Source organism: Schistocerca serialis, chromosome 4 (genome assembly GCF_023864345.2).
Source record: "Schistocerca serialis cubense isolate TAMUIC-IGC-003099 chromosome 4, iqSchSeri2.2, whole genome shotgun sequence".
Taxonomy (NCBI): domain Eukaryota; kingdom Metazoa; phylum Arthropoda; class Insecta; order Orthoptera; family Acrididae; genus Schistocerca; species Schistocerca serialis.
Genome location: NC_064641.1, coordinates 624,735,088 through 624,754,192, shown reverse-complemented (window position 1 = coordinate 624,754,192; position 19,105 = coordinate 624,735,088). Strand labels below are relative to the sequence as shown.

At 40.2% G+C, this 19,105-nt stretch overlaps 1 protein-coding gene across 2 annotated transcripts in view; it reads right to left on the bottom strand.

Moving 5' to 3' along the window:
* Positions 1-19,105, bottom strand: part of LOC126475436 (uncharacterized protein C16orf52 homolog B) — a 77,830-nt gene that overhangs the window by 47,035 nt on the left and 11,690 nt on the right. The gene's annotated exons all lie outside the window — the stretch shown is intronic.

The following is a 19,105-nucleotide window of genomic DNA, read 5'->3' as shown; positions in this document are numbered from 1 at the left end:
TATGCACTTTAAAAATCGTTTCTGAAGAAGAGAAATTTGTTAACATCGAGTATAGACTTAAGTGTCAGGAAGTCGTTTCTGAAAGTATTTGCATGGAGTGTAGCCATGTATGGAAGTGAAACATGGACGATAACCAGTTTGGACAAGAAGAGAATAGAAGCTTTCGAAATGTGGTGCTACAGAAGAATGCTGAAGATTAGATGGGTAGATCACATAACTAATGAGGAGGTATTGAATAGGATTGGGGAGAAGAGAAGTTTGTGGCACAACTTGACTAGAAGAAGGGATCGGTTGGTAGGACATGTTTTGAGGCATCAAGGGATCACAAATTTAGCATTGGAGGGCAGCGTGGAGGGTAAAAATCATAGAGGGAGACCAAGAGATGAATACACTATGCAGATTCAGAAGGATGTAGGTTGCAGTAGGTACTGGGAGATGAAGAAGTTTGCACAGGATAGAGTAGCATAGAGAGCTGCATCAAACCAGTCTCAGGACTGAAGACCACAACAACAACAACATGCACTTTAAACTAACTGATTTCATTGAAAATTCCATGTTGATACATGTGAATTAGTTCAGTAAAAGAAGAGAACAATTTTCGTGTCAGTGTCACACATAATTTTGATTGTTTCATACAGTGCCTGACAATAATCAGCATATTGTTGTCGATATCCAAATTCACGTTTAAATTAACCCCATTATGTTTTTTTCCGACGCCAAAGATGATGTCACCACTGATAAGCGCATTACATATGTGAATAAAACTGTTCCTTACACCTGGGAAAAATATTGTTTCGCTTTTGGGTACTTTATGATATTACAGTAGACTTTAGTGTTCATTAGCATAAAATAAAATTTGTAGTTCGTTGCTTTAATGTTAACGTAGTTAGTCTTATCATTGTCAAGAATGTAGATACTTTTGAACGAAAATGAGTGCCGCCTTTGTAACTGAAATATCACATCCAATTTCTTGCCTAACTGCAATATGGTGGCGCTAACAGACTACGGCACACTGAGACAGCCTAAGTTCGCCATCCAGTTAGTATAGAGATCACTGTACAAGAGTGAGTCAAACGCATCCACAATCTTCAACCACATGCAGACAGCAAACCACAATGTAAACCAAATCAAAAATGCAATGGAAATTCTGCAAACAACACCAAAGGGCCAAATAATGAACTTCTTAGAACAAATACAAATCTACACACACACACACACACACACACACACACACACACACACAAACAAACAAACAAACACACACACAAACAAAACAAAAATTATTTTGACCATTTTACTGAAATTATAGAACACAATCCTCCTCAGAGGACACTGCCTTACAGCAGCACTGTCCGTGCAGACGAGGAAGTTTGTGTGCTCTGGATCCTGAGGGCTACGCCGGCAGTAACTTAGCTACCAGTAGGGTCACCCATGCCAGATTGGCCGAGGGGGAGGAGCCATACAAAGTGTGTCCCACAACAGCCCACTGGTCCTTTTCACCTATCCCGAGCTTGTCCTTACCCTGTCCTTTTCCTGCCATCTCAAATCATAATAAAGGGTAGGGGGGACTCTTAGGCATAGGGAAGCAGCAACCCTAGGGGAGTAAACCCTTAAAAGAAAATCGGGCAAGTCTGGAGGCTCTTAGGTGGCAGCCCTACAACCAGACTAGGGAGCTGTGGGCCAATCACCGGCACTCCCAAAAACAAATGATTAAAGGAACAGCAGAATAGAACAGCCGGACGGACTCAAATATGACAACCTTTGGCATGAAAAGGACAATGAAAATATGTTTCTGGAATATTAGAACATTGAGAGAAGCCAGCAGACTGAAATAGGTTACAAAGGAGACGACGAGTTACAGGATGGCCATTATCAGACTTAGTAAGGTGAGATGGCTAGATTTTGGAGAAATCCAAACATAAGATGGATACACCTTTTTATACTCTGGACCTGCTGGAGAGGATGCAGAGCACAGAAATGGAGTTGGACTTTTGTTAACCAAAGGAATGGAAAGGAAAGGAATGGAAACCGGTTTCAGGAAGACTACTAACAGCACGTTTTAAGACAAACATTCAAAATATCACAGTCATCTAATGCTATGCTCCTACAGAAACCTCAGATACTGAACTGAAAAAAAGAGTTTTACCTCTCCTTAAGTGACACCATTAAAAGTACCAGTAAGAGAGACATCTTGATTATTATGGGAAACCTAAATGCAATAGTCGGAAAGAACAATGAAGGCCTAGAGCATGTAAAGGGAGTCTATGGTATCGGAGAAATGGATGAAAATGGGGATATGTTTTCAAATTTCTGTGGAAGTCACAATTTGGTGATTGGAGGTACATTATTCCCACACAAGAATTGCCACATGGTTACATGGGTATACCCTGATCACAGAACGGAAAACCAAATTGATCATATAGCGCTAAGCAAAAAATTTAGAAAGTCTCTGATGAATGTGATAAATAAATGTGGGACTGATGTTGGCAGTGATCACCTTGTTGCAAATTTTAGACTAAAAATCATGGCTACAAATAAAAAGTTTGAACAGCAGAACAAAAAATATGATGTGGGAAAACAGCAGCAGCTAAACAAGAAGCTTTCTGTATTGAGCTAAGGAACCACTCCAAGAACAGGAAAATGATGAAAATAGTGTTGATGATACATGGACTCAGATTAAGGACATCTATTGGAATGTGAGCAAACAGGTCCTTGGCTTTAAAAACAATTTGAAGAAATATTCGGTGTCTGAGTTTACATGGAATTTGAACAGCTGTAGGAAGGAGATTAAGGCAAAATTAAATATGAGTAAAACAAGACAGCAGAAAACTCAAATGCAAGCTGAGTATGCAGCTACTGACGCTCCAGAGGAGTGTGGGGAATGATAAGAGAAAGTGGATGGATGAGCAAGCTCTGAGAGCAGAGACAGCTGCAGCAAGGGGTGATGCAAAAGAACTGTACCGCATCACTAGAATGTTGTCCAAAAAAAGGTTTCAACAAGAACAGACCTGTGAAAAGCAAGGCGGGTACTGTTGACGACAGAAGAAGACCAACTTAGAAGATGGAGAGAACATTTTCTGAAGCCTTAAACAGAGAGCAACCTGAAGAGAGGGAGAGGCAATGGAATTTTCCAGATGCCAGTGACAGAATCAATGTAAACAAACCTCCTAAGACTGAAATTAAAATTGTCTCTCAAACAGATAAAGAACGGGAAGGCTCCAGAAATGAATAATATTGCACCTGAGGTGCTAAAAGTAGACACTGACACCACTGTAAATCTACTGCATCCTCTCAGACAGGTCACAGTTCGTAGTGATAGATGGTAAATCATCGAGTGGAACAGAAGTGATATCTGGCATTCTGTAAGGTAGTGTCATAGGCCCTCTGCTGTTCCTGACTTACATAAATGATCTAGGTGATAATCTGAGCAGCCCCCTTAGATTATTTGCAGATGACACTGTAATTTACCATCTAATAAAATCATCAGACGATCAATTCAAATTACAAAATGATCTAGAGAGAATTTCTGTATGGTGCGAAAAGTGGCAATTGGCACTAAACAAAGAAAAGTGCGAGGTCATCCACATAGGTGCTAAAAGAAATCCATTAAATTTTGGGTATAGGATAAATCACACAAATGTAAGGACTCAATTCGAATTAATACCTAGGAATTACAATTACGAGCAACTTAAATTGGTATGACCACTTAGATAATATTGTGGGGAAGGCGAAACAAAGACTGCGCATTGTTGGAAGAACACTTAGAAGATGTACAAACCCACTAGAGAGACAGCCTACATTACACTTGTCCATCCTCTGTTGGAATATTGCTGCGTGGTGTGGGATCCTTACCAGGTGGAGTTGACAGAGGACATTGAAAGAGTGCAAAGAAGGGCAGCTTGTTTCGTGTTATCACGCAATCACTGATATGATACAAGAGTTGTGGTGGCAGTCACTGAAACAAAGGCGGTTTTCTTTGTGGTGAGATCTATTTACGAAATTTCAGTCACCAACTTTCTCCTATCAAGGACTCAGTCAAGGCACGACTGAGAAAAGAGCAAGCTGGGTTTAGAGAGCACAGAAGTTGTGTCGATCTCATGAACACACTGTGTATAATACTTTAGCAGAGTGCAGAATGGCAGAACACACTTTACCTTACATTTACTGATTTTGAAAAGGCATTTGACTCTCTTAATAGGAGAGTTCTGTGGCATACCCTTAAGAATATGGAATACTATCAAAGATAATAAATATTATTAAAGCCATGTATGATGGATATGAATGTAGGGTGCTACACAATGGGAAACTTACTGAATCTATCCAAACAAATGCTGGGGTGAGGCAGGGATGTATTCTGTCACCTACCTTGTTCCTGTTGGTACTGAACAGTGTAATGAAAAGATTAGAAGAAGAGGTATTCAGTGAGGAATGCAAGATAGGCTTGAAGACCTTGACTTTGCGACGATATCTGTCTGCTCTTGCAAAGATATCGTGACATGGAAGAAAAGTTGGAAAGACTGAAAGAGAAAGCAGAAATTGCAGGACTTAAAATAAATGTTCAGAAAACCAAGGAAATGAGAATGCAGTCTGAAAAACAAATGAAGCTAACAGTGTATGGAAAGGAATTGGGGCAAGTAGACTCCTTTGTCTATCTAGGAAGTACCTTCTGTAAAGATGGAGGGGCCGAGGAGGATATTAAGAGACGGATATGGAAGGCAAATGGAGCCTCTGTACAACTGTCCCCGATCTGGCATAATAAGAACATCTCGAAATGAACCAAGCTGCACTTGTTCAATAGCAACGTAAAGTCAGTCCTCCTGTATAGTTGCGAAACATGGAAGGTAACAAACATGATTGTAAACCAGCTGCAAGTCTTCATAAACCGGTGTCTTCAGCAAATTATAAATGAGAGGTGGCCAGATGTTATATCAAATGACAAATTATGGGAGATGACAAACCAGCGACCAATCCGTGAAAAGAAAAGGAAACAAAATGGAGGTGTATTGGTCACACAATACACAAACAACAAGGAGCTGTTGAAAAGGCAGCACTGGATTGGAACCCAAAAGGAAAATGTAGACGTGGCTGCCCGAAGGAGACATGGAAAATAATGGTGGAAGAAGCTCTGAAAGCTGGTAAAACATGGAGTGGAGTGAAATGTTTGGCTGCCAACAGAACAAGATGGAAGGTCTTTACTGCTGCCCTATGATACAACAGTAACAGGAAATAAGTAAGTAAAGTCATAGAACACAATAATGGATAAAACAAAATTATAGGCAAAGACAATACCACTGAATGTTAGCAAAGGTTTTACTATTGTCACATACAACTCTGTAGATGAATAATCAATTACGCAACCATATAACATTGCTGACTTCGCTATCAACTGAAGTTGGGAAATGTACAAAAAATATTAAATAGGTCTTAGCAAATATTGCTCATCAAGAAATTTCACTGTTGTGACATTACATATCTACAATGTTGTCTGTGCTGCACCTACAATATGCAGCAGTACAAGGTATTAGACAGTGGCATTGTTAATAACATGTTATGGAAGTAAGTACTATGAGAAATATATACAAAACTGTTGTTAGTTACAAAGAGGCACAGATATATGCCCTGACAACATCATATGTTTGCTGATAGCTTGATAATATCCACGGAACTGAAATAAGTGTATAGCACCAAGAAATAACATCGCAATAAAATGTCTCTGAATATAGCAATGTTTTGGCTTACTAGACATATAATGTAGTATGTTGGCAGGGATCCCATCAGGTCTGAAGATTTTTTCTTTTTCAGTATCGAAATTACTTGCCTAATGAGTGAATAGGTACACTAAGCTTCCTTGACGTTTTCTTTGGGTCTTATGTGCACATTTTCTGTGGTATCTTGAATTCCTCTTCCACCGATGGTGTAGACTATGACATTGTGATCACTCAGTGTCACTCCACTCCCAATCTTCTAGCCTTCCACATGGTGTGCTGCTGGACTATTTGCTTGAGAAACTTCTATGTTTGACAATTCTCTCAGAGTATAATGTCCTTCATCCTTAGCAGATACTAGTAGCTCTCTTCACTAAATTGAAATTACATGAAAACCAGGATGGAACTCTTCTTTGCAGTTAACATTTCCACACAGATTACATGTTTTGAACAATACTGCACTATTTTTTTTCACTGTTATGTCCTTTTTAAATACTATCATTACTGCCATAGGACGTTACCCTTGGGCAACTACCAGTATTTGGGCAATTACTGACACACTGGGGACCCTTCCTGCCACAGTATATGATTCTTGGAGACATAATACATTTAATTTCAACTCTTGTGCCACTCTTCTAGCCTAATGCTTGCACTGGCACTTCTCAGGGCTTTAAGCTGTCCTAATTTTTATTTCCAACTGACCATTCTTGTCTGTAATCCCATGCTATACGACCATGTGTCATCACAAAGTGCTTGTATAACATATTTAAGGAAAATAACTCATTTCTTCTGGCAGAAACCTGTTTCAGTAATTTCTTCCATTTTCCCACTTCCGTTGGGAGACTGTTTACTACGAGAGGCTTCTGGCTTCGAAATTAGGTACGGGAAAAGTGATATGCTCTCCTTTTGGGTAGCTATTCCTTACCAGATGTCTTAATGCCACAGTAAGTGTCACTGGCCCTTCCAGCCTAGTGAGTTGCATCACACATACTGTGCTTTCATAAATCTGCCATGTTCCAGTCTATGTTGTATTGATAATTTTTCTGTAGTAGACATTTCTTTCCTGTAAGAACTGGCTCTGAGTCTCATACTATTTTTGTTGAACATTCATATCCTTCATTGGCAAATCATCTCACTTCTGTAGGCAGTGCAGTATTTTCCTGTCATGTTCTACATACAACTGCACCGTTTCTACCACCAAGTCCTGCTTGCCTGTATTATATGTCACTACTTCATCTGTCTGTAATCTTACTTCTTTGTTATACCACATAGTTCTGAATTTTCACCAAAAACTTCTTTCCTGCTTTCTTGTAAGTGCATGAAGCCTTACTTTAGGCTGTGTACGTGCCCTTTTCTATGGTGCTTACTGCTTACTTTTTGCTATGAATTCCATGCTCTTTCATTGTCCCTCCTCTTCCCCCATGGTGATTTATGTTTTTTTACCTGCCCTTTTCTATGGTGCTTACTACTTACTTTTTGCCACAAATTCCTTGCTCTTTCATTGTCCCTCCTCTTCCCCCATGGTGATTTATGTTTTTTTACTTAGATGGCACTTGACTTCTTGTGTTATAGGACACCTACCCATATCCATTTGTAAAACCTGCCTTGTTAGGAAGGTTCGATAAGTGTGATATTAACTCTGTTCCCCATGAACTTTTTACTCCTACATTTATGTGGCACACACCCTGCTGCGTTGGTTGACTGATTTATCTGAGGGTAGAGGACCAAACAGGGAAATCATCGGTCCCATTGGATTAGGGAAGGATGGGGAAGGAAGTCAGCTGTGCCCTTCAAAGGCATTTGCCTGAAGAGATGTAGGGATCTCATGGAAAACCTAAATCAGGATGGCCGGACATGGATTGGAGCCATTGTCCTTGTGAATGCAAGCCCAGTGTGCTAACCACTGCGCCGCCTTGCTCAGTCTGCTTCTTTGTTTGATTTTATTATAGTCTTTTCTGATATGGCCTTCTTCCACACAGTGTCCACAAATTGCTAATTGTTCATCATAATGTTTTGCCAGATGACCAAGGTCTTGGCATTGAGTGCACATCCTCACTAATAGGCAGTCCGTCACTGAAACCAAACAAAATCCAAGATATATTTGTTGTTGTTGAAAGCTCCTCTGACCTCAGCACTCATTTCATTCACTCATTTCAATAACGTGATGGCCCACTTTTCTTCACACTGGTCCTGTCCTGAATCACACTGTAAAGCCGCTTTCTTTGGTCATTTTCATCTTCATCTTCAAGGTTCTGCGTGTGTATTGCATCTTTTAGTGTCTTTGCATCTGTAACCTCTGGGATGTCATGCAGTAACATAAAGGTCTCTTTTTCTTAGGCTGTTCACATAACAGTGTCTCTTGCACATTTTTGTTGTTCATTATCTTTTCTGGATGACAACATTATTGGTTCGCTTTATCATCTTTATTGAAATTTTTTCTTTGGTGTGGTTTCTTAATATTATTAATTTTTGTTGCACTATCTTTCCCTCTTCGTTTGGTCATGACTTTTATGAATAAAGTATTTTGTTGTACAGTTTGTGCTACTGCAATTTCAGCAGCAGAAACTGTTTTGGCTGTACTTCTATTAAGCGGCATTAAAAGCACTGCACTTACAGACATTTCCTCTTGTAAATAATAGATTTCAGCAATCAGTCGTCCTTTTTAAATTTTATTGGCTGATCTACATTTCAGCTAGAAACTAGCCATTCTCAATGCATTATAATTTTTGATCAATGCATGTAATGCCTGTTGGTCGGGCTTCATCCACAGTTCATAGAATGGCTAGTTTCTAGCAGAAATCTAGATCTGCCAATAAAATTTAAAAAGGACGACTGATAGCTGAAATCTACGAGGGTTGTTTTTTAAGTAAGGGCCATTTTTATTTTTTAAAAAAGATACAAATACTTTTGTAAAAAAAAACTTTGATTTTCTGATTCCACACACTTTTACCTATTTTTCTACATAGTTGCCTTGTTTATTTAAGCGCTTGTCATACCGTACAACTAAGTTTTCAATTCCCTCTTCAAAGAATTCGGCCGCCTGCTCCGACAGCCAAGAGTTCACGGCCGCTTTCACTTCATCGTCGTCCCTGAAGCGCTGCCCGCCAAGGTGGTGTTTCAGGTACCGGAAAAGGTGAAAATCGCTAGGAGCAAGGTCGGGGCTGTATGGTGCATGGTCCAAAACTTCCCAGCCAAAAGAATCAATCTTTTGAGAGGTGTGAGGCCTAGCGTTATCGTGCAGGAGCAAAACTCCTTTTGTCAGCATGCTGCACCTTTTGTTTTGAATTGCTCTGCGGAGCTTCTTTAGAGTTGCACAGTAGGCATCTGAGTTGATTGTCGTTCCTCGTGGCATAAAGTCCACTAGCAAAACACCGCGCCGGTCCCAGAACACAGTTGCCATAATCTCGCGCTTTGACAGCGTCTGTTTGGCTTTGACCTTGACGGGTGAGGTTGTGTGTCGCCATTCCATCGATTGTCGCTTGCTTTCGGGAGTGATATGGGATACCCATGTTTCATCTTCAGTGACAATTTGACTCAACATGTCATCCCCTTCTTCCTCGTAACGAATCAAAAAGTCCAATGAAGTGGCAAATCTCTTCCCTTTGTGGTCCTCTGTGAGGAGTCTGGGTACCCACCGAGAACACAGTTTCTTAAAGTTTAGGTTTTCAGACACAATTTTGTACAAAACCGATCTTGAAACTTGTGGAAATTCCAAAGAAAGAGTCGAAATTGTGAATCCTCTGTCCTCACGAATCTTTGTTTCGACTGCAGCCACCAAATCATCAGTGATCACAGAGGGCCGGCCTGAGCGTTCTTCGTCATGGACGTTTTGATGGCCATTTTTAAACTCTCTAACCCATTGATGCACTTTACCTTCACTCACTGCATTCAAGCCATAAACTTCTGTTAACTGACGATGAATTTCTGCAGCTGACAGGCTTCTCGTGGTCAAAAAACGTATCACTGACCGTATCTCACACGGGGCGGGCGATTCAATAATCGTAAACATTATAAAGTAGCACAGCGATGTGTACACGTCAGCTACAGAGCTGCAACTTGCATCAGTGTGAACGGGAGGGATGCCAGCAAGTAGCGCGGTGGCTTGTTGCGGCATCCGCGCGAACTACGGGACTATATGCGCGAACGGCCCTTACGTAAAAAACAACCCTCGTATTATTTACAAGTCAATGTAACAGTCGCTGAGTGCAACAGCCTTCTGAATGGAAGGTAACCTGGTACATTTTCTCTGGTTTTTCTGATTTTTTCGTTTTTTATAGTTGTTCCAAGCTGCTAATTAACACTGCCTGCTCTATCACTCATTGCAATGTTTTCTTCTTTAATTCCACTTTTAATTTGCTTGTTCTTGTCTGTGTCATCTTTGTCCTCAAAATGCATTTTCAATAAATACCATCCACTCTTCATACCGCTGTTGTATATTCACCACTTCTCTAATTGTTGCCATTTTCCCTTTGGCATTATCATTTAAATGCTGTGTAAGCTGCTGCCCTTTCTTTCCAGTTATCAGATATCTAACATGCTACAGTGCATGGCCTTCCCATGTTAAGCTGCACTACTGACTTTCATCATTTTCTGCTCAGTCACCAGAACAAGAATTGTACGTGTCAGGTGTGGCTCGCTTCATGCCAGCCACGGCTGGTCAGGACAGCAGAGCAATTGGAAGCAGCAGCAGCAGCAGCAGCAGCAGCAGCAGCAGCACTGTTGTCTGTGTGCCTCTCCTTGGCTGATGTAGTGCACACACCAAGGTGCACTCTGCACCAATGGATGAATGATGGTGCCACCAAGCTGCTAGCAACTGATCACGCTTCAAATATTCACCCAGCCTTATTTACACTTAATGTCTCTTCCGGAAAATGAGAACTTGGATGAGTGGCACTTCAACTATTTGTGGGTGCATGCACCACTTGCCAATAATAACAATTGCCATGTGGAAACACCATTTGAACACAGAGCCAATGTCAAGAAACAACCGACATGACAGCCCTCTTGCCTGCAAATCAGAGACTGAATCAATCTGCATTTCACTTTCGCCACTGAGATGTTTTAACATGCTCAGATCATTCACACACCTACATTCTGCAGCATACAGACAGAGCAGGCACCAAAACCTCTTGCCAAACAAAGGCTGGGCCAAGAACCTCAAAGAATTTAAAATTCAGAATGGTGTCCTTCATCTGAAGTTCTGGTAAATTAAGAGCACAATGTGAATGCTTAAAGGACAGATATAAAAGTGCTTTCACTGGAGAATTTGAAACAGGTCATTTCAAACCAAGGCTTCCAGCCATTTAGGGGTTAGCATATCCTGGTGAGTAGTAGTGGTTCAGAGACTGAAAGAAGAACAAGACACAAAAAATTTATTCACAAATTATGGATGTTGGACTGATCTCACTGTTGGAGGAGGAGGAAGATGCCAGATCGAGAATAAGGAATTTTAACGCTTTGAGCTGTCTGGGGCAGTCTGCTACTCTCAATTTACTCCCAATGGTAATGGAATCTGGACTATACATCATAAGCAGATGTGAAATCATAAAAGTGATTGATTCACCATCATTCAATATGCCAAACATTAGGCAAGAGGTTATATTCTGTGATTCCGTCATAATTAGGCCAAATAGTGGCAAAGCCTAATAGAACATTATGTGCATTAATGTCTTCCAATACAGGAAATGCAATGGCAGAATCGTCTTTCGCGTTTAGCTGAAGCTGTACTACCCATGGTTCTTGTGGAGTGCACTCTGAGCATTGCCTGTTCACCATACATCAATGACATGGTCATGTAATGGAATCTGTAGCACAATCTTGGATTGAGAAGGGAATTGGCTGAGCCCTTTCAAAGGAACCATCCTTTAATTCACCTTAGGTGATTTAGAGAAATCATGAAAAATGTAAATGTGGGTGGGTGGTAGGAATCTGAATGCTGCCCTTAACATTGCTGTAAGCTGTGCCACACGCAATATGGAGTAGCAGTTAGTATCATTAACTGTCATGCTGCAGGTCGCTAGTTCAAATCCAGTAACCAGAATTTCTTATGTTTGCATATTGTTATGCTTGAATATTCTATGCCTGTGTTGAATAGCAGCATTATCCATCTGGGAGGCAGTCGTGTTCTGTGTGTGTGTTTGTGTTCCTAACAACTGTACTTCCAGTGCTAAGTGTTGTACTTCACTGATGGCTCTGCTTTTGGAATTGGAGTTGGCCCTGGTTATGATGTGGCATTGTTTGGTGGAGATGATAGGTTTTTTAAAATGTGTACATCACTGTGGCCTCAATTACACATGTAAGAACCGTCGCTTTCAAGGATAGGAGCCGAAATACAAGCTTTACATCACTACTAAGGTCTGTATAGTCAGGAGACAAATGGATTCCAAACCAGCAGTAATACAGCTGCATGTAAGGCATCCATTATTGTTTTCTGAAGACACTGTCAGGACCCAACAAAATGGCTGAAAGAATTTGACTGTGCCACTAAATAGAAAAGATGGGATGACATGATGTGTTTGGCAAACATTCACTTTTTCTTGGATGGCACAGCCCAACAGCACTTCGAGATCAATGAAAATAACCTTGATAGCTGGAACAAACTCCAGGCCAAACTGAATGAAATATTTGGTGACAAGCAGCAGCCAGTCCACTTAACTGAAGAACTGGATCCATCATCACGGGGAAGCAACAGTCTTACATGCAGAATGTTTTTGCCCTATAGCACTCTGTGAACCCACAAGATGACAAAATTTCACACTTGATGTTAGGTGCAGAAGACATGTACCAATCTCTTCTGGTGAAGGGTGTCATAACAACTAAGGAAGTGATGCAAGGACATCAAAGAAATGCAATTAAGAGGGGTCTGATGAAAGGGGTACGACTGACTACTGAATGTGGTCCGTGTCAGCTGTGGAAATCCACTGTAACCTTGCCTTGCCTCTCTCAGGCACCAGACAGTAAGAGAAGGGATACAGCAATTTACAACAGCCATAAACATTGGACCAAGTATGCAAGAGATAGAAGCTGTTACTATCAAGCCCATACATTAGGAGGTAATAGAGAGTCTTGAAGAAGAGCTGTATCAAATTTCAGCAAATGTCTCAGTCATCAGTCAAACATGCCCTGAAGAATGGATTCAAACAACTTGGACTTCCATTGCAGCCATCAAACAACAAACCAGCATCCAACCAATGCAGGTACAACCAACTTCTCTGCAAGGTATATCGCCCTGCAAAAGAACAGACATTTGGAGGGTAGAGGACGACACACCTGTATGTTTCCACTGTTGATCTGCTGGACATGTTGTATACTACTCCAGAGAAAGAAGAGAAGTATTTAATGACTATTGCAGCACCACTACAACAGTCCTGTTCAATCCAGTGAACATCTGATGATTATAGATCACCTCTGGAACAAAGCTCATCATCATACTCTGGACGAGGTCGATCCTCAAGATGCCATAGCTGTTCCCAGTCACCATACAGGAAAACTAAGTGAGGTATAAAGGTAAAGCCACCATAGATGAAAAATCTCCATGGGTGACAGTTATCAAGATGTCAGGAAATCTCACCAAAACTGTTGACGGCCAACCTGTCCAGGTTCTAGTCGAGTCAGTGGCTTCCTATTCTGTCATTTCCAATGCTTATCATTACATGCTAAGGAATACTATGTTCCATGATACGAAAGACATTGTGCTGAAGGTCACAAATTAGAAATATGTTTAGCCAACAGGAACAAGTATTGGGAGAATCGCTGTCAAGGACAGAACAGAGTCCTACAAATTTGTTGTTTTAACAGAATGTAGTTATGTTATTCTTGGATGGGACTTTTTGCAGGCATCTCAAGCAGTCACAAGATTGTGTAAGATTAAAACTCCACATTGACAAAGGTATTCCAACAAGCCCACATATGAAATATTGCTCTGGGCAGTCGTTTGTTGTTAAAGATGATGTTATCCTCACCATCACAATGACAAGAGTTCCAGTAGTCAACCTAGGTGCTCAGTTGAACTTTGAAGCTTGTAATGAGCTGCCCTGATGTCAAGGAAACATATATAGGTTAACGTACGAAGTGATTTTAAAGTTTTACCATTTGAAGTATATAAGTGCTTATTAATTTATCACAACTTACATCATCATCATCATTTTGTTGTTGGAAATGCTGGTGGACACTTTCGAAAAGTTTACCTATTGTTTCAACTACCGCAGGTAATAATGCAATGCATATTAACTGAAAAGAACAGATATTTACACTTTTTTCCTTTCTTTTCTGTACTATAATCCGTTTTCATCATGAGCCAAATGAGTGTCTATGCTGCCAACTTAGCTGGCATAAGGAGATGCATCTAACAACCACCAGTTTAAGTCATCAGTTTACTGAAGCTCCCACCAGAGGGGAATTAATGTCATCCAAAATAATCATAAAATTAGTAAGCAGCACCATTGCTGTCAAAGAACCATAATTAAAAATAAGAGAGATTTTCTTACAAAAGAATGTCAAATACAAAGTCTAGGATTATAATGCTTTATAAGCACCAAAAGTGCAGAGATGTCCTCTGTGTCCTCCACATGCAACTACAGTCCTGAGGCACAGATCAACAGTAGAAGCTCCTTGCTAAGGAAACTGAAGGCCCGCTTGATGATCGTGAAGCTTTAATGGGAGAGGCTACCATCAATGCTCATCACAGTGATGAGGATGTTACAGCATGACCCACATGTGAGGTTCTTCCAGCGCTATAGCACAAAAGGACCACTGGTAAGACCTAGATCTAGATCTAGGATACTGTAGTCAGCTCCAGTGAGAACTTCTAAAACATTTATTCCAGGAGAGGAAGTAATGCTGTGATCTGTTCCATATACAACGTGGAGTAGCAGTCAGCACCGCTAGCATGCATGCCATGTGCCACCAGTTCACATTCAATCACCAGTGAATATCTATAATTTAGAATTTCTAGAATGATCTTGAAATTTCTTATGCTTGTAATGTTTGCATACTCTGGAATATTTTATGTTTGCTTAAATAGCAGCACTCTCCATCCAGAATATCATTCTGTTGTCTGTCCATCATAACCGTTCTTTCAGTACTAAGTGTTGGGCTTCACTGGACTTGGACTTGGTAGTGATTACAAAATGACAATATAACCCAGTGTCTTATCACTGTGCCACCTTGCTTGGTGATGGTGTTTGGGACTAGGGTAGAAGACTTAACAGTTTGTTAATGTATTTCTAATTCTATTGCTGAACCCCCCCCCCCCATTTCCAACAGTCATCACCCATGTTTCGAAGACATGGAAAAAAAAAAAAACACACACACACACACACACACACACACACACACACACACACCACTGTGCACCAGCACTCACACAAACACAACTCTCACGCACATATGACCACAGTCTCTCTCAGCTGGAGAGAGAGAGAGAGAGTGTGTGTGTGTGTGTGTGTGTGTGTGTGTGTGTGTGTGTGTGTGTGAGAGAGAGAGAGAGAGAGAGAGAGAGAGAGAGAGAGAGCGAGCGCATCTCCACTATATGGTGAGTAGCAACTAACTTTTTCATAATATTGATAAAGAGAATGTCTTATTTCCAAGCTTAGTTTTTTTCCACATATTTGTTTGAATGTATGATAACTAGGACTGAATGCCCTTACATTAATCTTATGATAAGAATGTAGTTAAAAGTGATAAAATTAAATTATAAAAATATCATCACACATTAAAATATACCAGTTCCCTAAAAACTGAGATCACACACATTTCAAAATCAATTTCTTCATCAGTTCTAAAGCTTCTAAACAAAATGAGAAAATAAGCAAGGAAAGATCTATAACAGTAGGGCATAAAAATGTCTGGCTGATCACTGAACCATACATAGATGAATCAACCACTTTGCAACACACTAAAACATCCAACATAAAATCCTCGTCTGTGGCCCGGAAAAAAAAAAAAAAAAGAAAAAAAATTTTTATAAGGTTTACCACGTTTCTCTTGCTGTAAGCTACAAAAGACGGCTGCCTCTTATCAGAATATAAAATGCACTCGACTGAAATACAACATACTGAAATGAGTATACTGGGGGCACTTCTAGCAGCTGGACCTTCCTACCAGAATAAAAAGGAAGGAGGAAGCTGGAAGGAAGAATGTCACAGATAGTGAGTTAATTTCAGTCTGCAGCCTGTTATCCTCTTCCAGCCATAATTCTTACAGTGTGTACATGAACTTAGGCTTATCATTGCGTTTAGTCTGTATCAAATGGCACGTTGTTCCATTTTGTCACCCTCACTTGCCTCAATAGCTGTCATATTAGTTCGCTCATTTCATATTATTCCTGTGTGCCTCAGTACGCAATAGAATACTACTTCCTTCCCGTCCTGTTGTAGCAGATGAAGAGTGTTTTGTATATTTGGGATGATTTTCTCTGCTATGTCTGAAGAGGGGAGCAGATGAGAAACATCACATGGTCTTTTCTCATCTGCTCCATTGCCTTCTGAATGTAGAAGTCAACATGATACACCATAAACACATCTGGTAGGGTGAGTTCGAAGATCAAAGACTGCTACTGAGTAACCAAAGAATCCTCCCTGTTTGAACTGACATACATACTCTGTTAATATTGGGATACACATCTAATAGGTCATGAAACAAATATCTATGAAAATCACAGTTGGAGTAACTTGTTTTCTAAAAGTAATAAAATTTAAAATAATTCTGGGCCTCTTAGGAATGTAAGGCTGTGATTTATTACAATTTTGGTGTGAAACATTAATATTTGCCACACACATATTTCTAATAGGTGTTTTTTTTTTTTTGCAGAGTCCCAACAGCTGCTTTGCACACATACAATTAGTGATAAGTAGCTCCACAGGTCCTCACGCAAGTGTGTACTATTTATTTATTATAACTGAATATCGAATGCAGAAAACTGGTACAGCAGCCTTTGAATAGTCAATAGCCTTGATGCTACTGCAGACTGTAATTTCTAAATACATAACTATATTTGTAATGAAACATGACATTTCAATGTTGCCTACTAAACACTGTGTGATTACCCAGAATAATTTTCCTCTTGTTCTCTTGGATGCAACCTTACAGTGTCCAGAGATTTTGATCTGGTTTAAAATTAGTAAGTGAGGTGTTTTGGATACTTAATATGTAATTAATACAAAATTAATAAATGTAAAAGGGAAAATCTAAAATGATTAATTAACTGCAGAAAATATAAGATATGTAGGGACTTCAAAAAGTAAGTTACACATGTTGTCCTATGCTAAGAGCATTGTGCAACATATTCCGGATTTCCTGTAGACATAGCTCTGCTGCAGTACAAGTAACAGGACATCACAGTATGCATTCGAAATGGGGCGGCAACTGTAAATGTTATCCAATATGAAGTACGCGGGACAGTACAATTCCTGTGGATAAATGGTCCAAATTGCACACAAATTCACCTTAAAATTCTGCTGGTGAGATATGGAATAAATGCAATGTAGCATCCACCCATAGTGGAATAGTGCCAACAATTAGGCAATGTCCCCACTGACATGACTGATACTGACTGACAAGTCCAGATCTTTCGCCATGTGACTTCCACCTTGTCAGCAAGCAGGAAGAACATGTGGGAAGAAAGAGATTTTCCAAAGATGAGGATATTCAAATGGTGGTTCTCAAATGACTCCACGACCAAGGAACATATTTCTATCATTGAGGAACTGAATAGGTGGAACATTCAGGCCATTCTTTATGAAGACTTTGAGACTATCCAGAAAACAGTTTGTTGTATCTCCTCAATAAAAGTTATTTGGCCTGCCAAAATAGTGTGTAACTTACTTTTTGAGGTCCGTCATAATAAAAATCTAATGACAATGTTACTTAATTCTTTTTTCCAACTTGCTCCAACACTTCAGGTTGTGATCACGGAAAGTGGGTGCCCAGAGACAGCCAGCCATATGCAGATGGTTAGATGTGTTCACAATTTCTTCCCAAACATGGAGTGCAGGGGATTAAAATACATGGAGCCCTTCAGGAGACTTACTCACACTGGACACCGATGATGATCACCTTACCACGTACATGGTTGATGTGGTTTTTTCTTTCTTAGGGTTCTGCATATAGCACTCTGGGTTACATTTCAAGACTGTGCTTGCCAAAGCTGATTTGTGTCCCTGCAACCACCATGATCTGCCATGAGAGGCCCTCTTGGCAGCCAGTTACAAACAATGTCTTTGGAAGTCCTCAGACTGTGTCATCTTCATTTCATGTTTTATTACTATTATTATTATTATTATTATTATTATTATTATTATTTATGCACAGGATTCACAGATGTTTCTTCTTCCCACAGTCTTGCTCGTACTATTGGGACTAGCTCTTGTGAGGCAGCTGCCTAGGATTCTGTTTTTGTTGCTCCAATTAGCCTTTCCGCTTGGTAGATTTCTCATCCACTCAAATAAACTCTTGCACATTTCTGGGAGGAATTCCAACTACAATCCGCCACTACTGAGTGTCTATTATCCTCCTACACCACATGATCCAGAGATCCTTCACAACCACACTCGTATGTTTTGCTTGGTCTTCAGTTTATACTTTGCAGCTAGCTCGAGCAAGATCTGTGTCCAGTTTAACAATGAGTAAGTCTCCTGAAGGGCTCCATGTATTTTAATCCCCTGCACTTCATGTTTGGGAAGAAATTGTGAACACATCTAACCACTGTTGCTTTTTCGCAGTGATAAAGCCATTCTTGCTGAATCTGAAATTTAGTGTCTTATTTAACTGATACATATTAGCATATCATTTTCTTCACTCTTTGGACATCTCCCTCTTCTTAACGAGGTTTGTTCATCTGAGGTACTCTGTGGAGAGAGAGTTAAAATCTTCCATGGCCCACTCATTCCACTGGTAACTGCTTATTTAGATTTCTTGAGGGCCATTCTGTTTCCATAACATACACACAAGTTATTTTACATTGCGCACCTGCAAAAACTTTAATCATTCATGATGCGGACAGTGCCACAGAGGTTGCCCATCAACACTATGTTACCTTTAACAACCATTCAACCTATTGGCACAGATCTCACCTTGAGGAGGTTACTGGAGTATACCTAGAGATTACAGTTACAGAGGACTGGTGGCACTCACTAGCCCACAGGTTACAAACCCTGGGTTCCTTTAGATGCTTGCCTTTTGGCAAACCCAGTAGGTATATGTTACATATCTAATCCCATGTATCTGGTGAGCATTACTACCCAGTTTTATACGTGTCTCAAGGATAAGGGTGTGACACACCAATTATATCTGCTTGTATGAATCCAATGCTACATCCACAACTCCAGGATCAGAGCAATGGTAAATTAGAGCGAGCACAATCAATTTTGGAAATGTCTGAAGTTTATATAACCTTTTTCTTG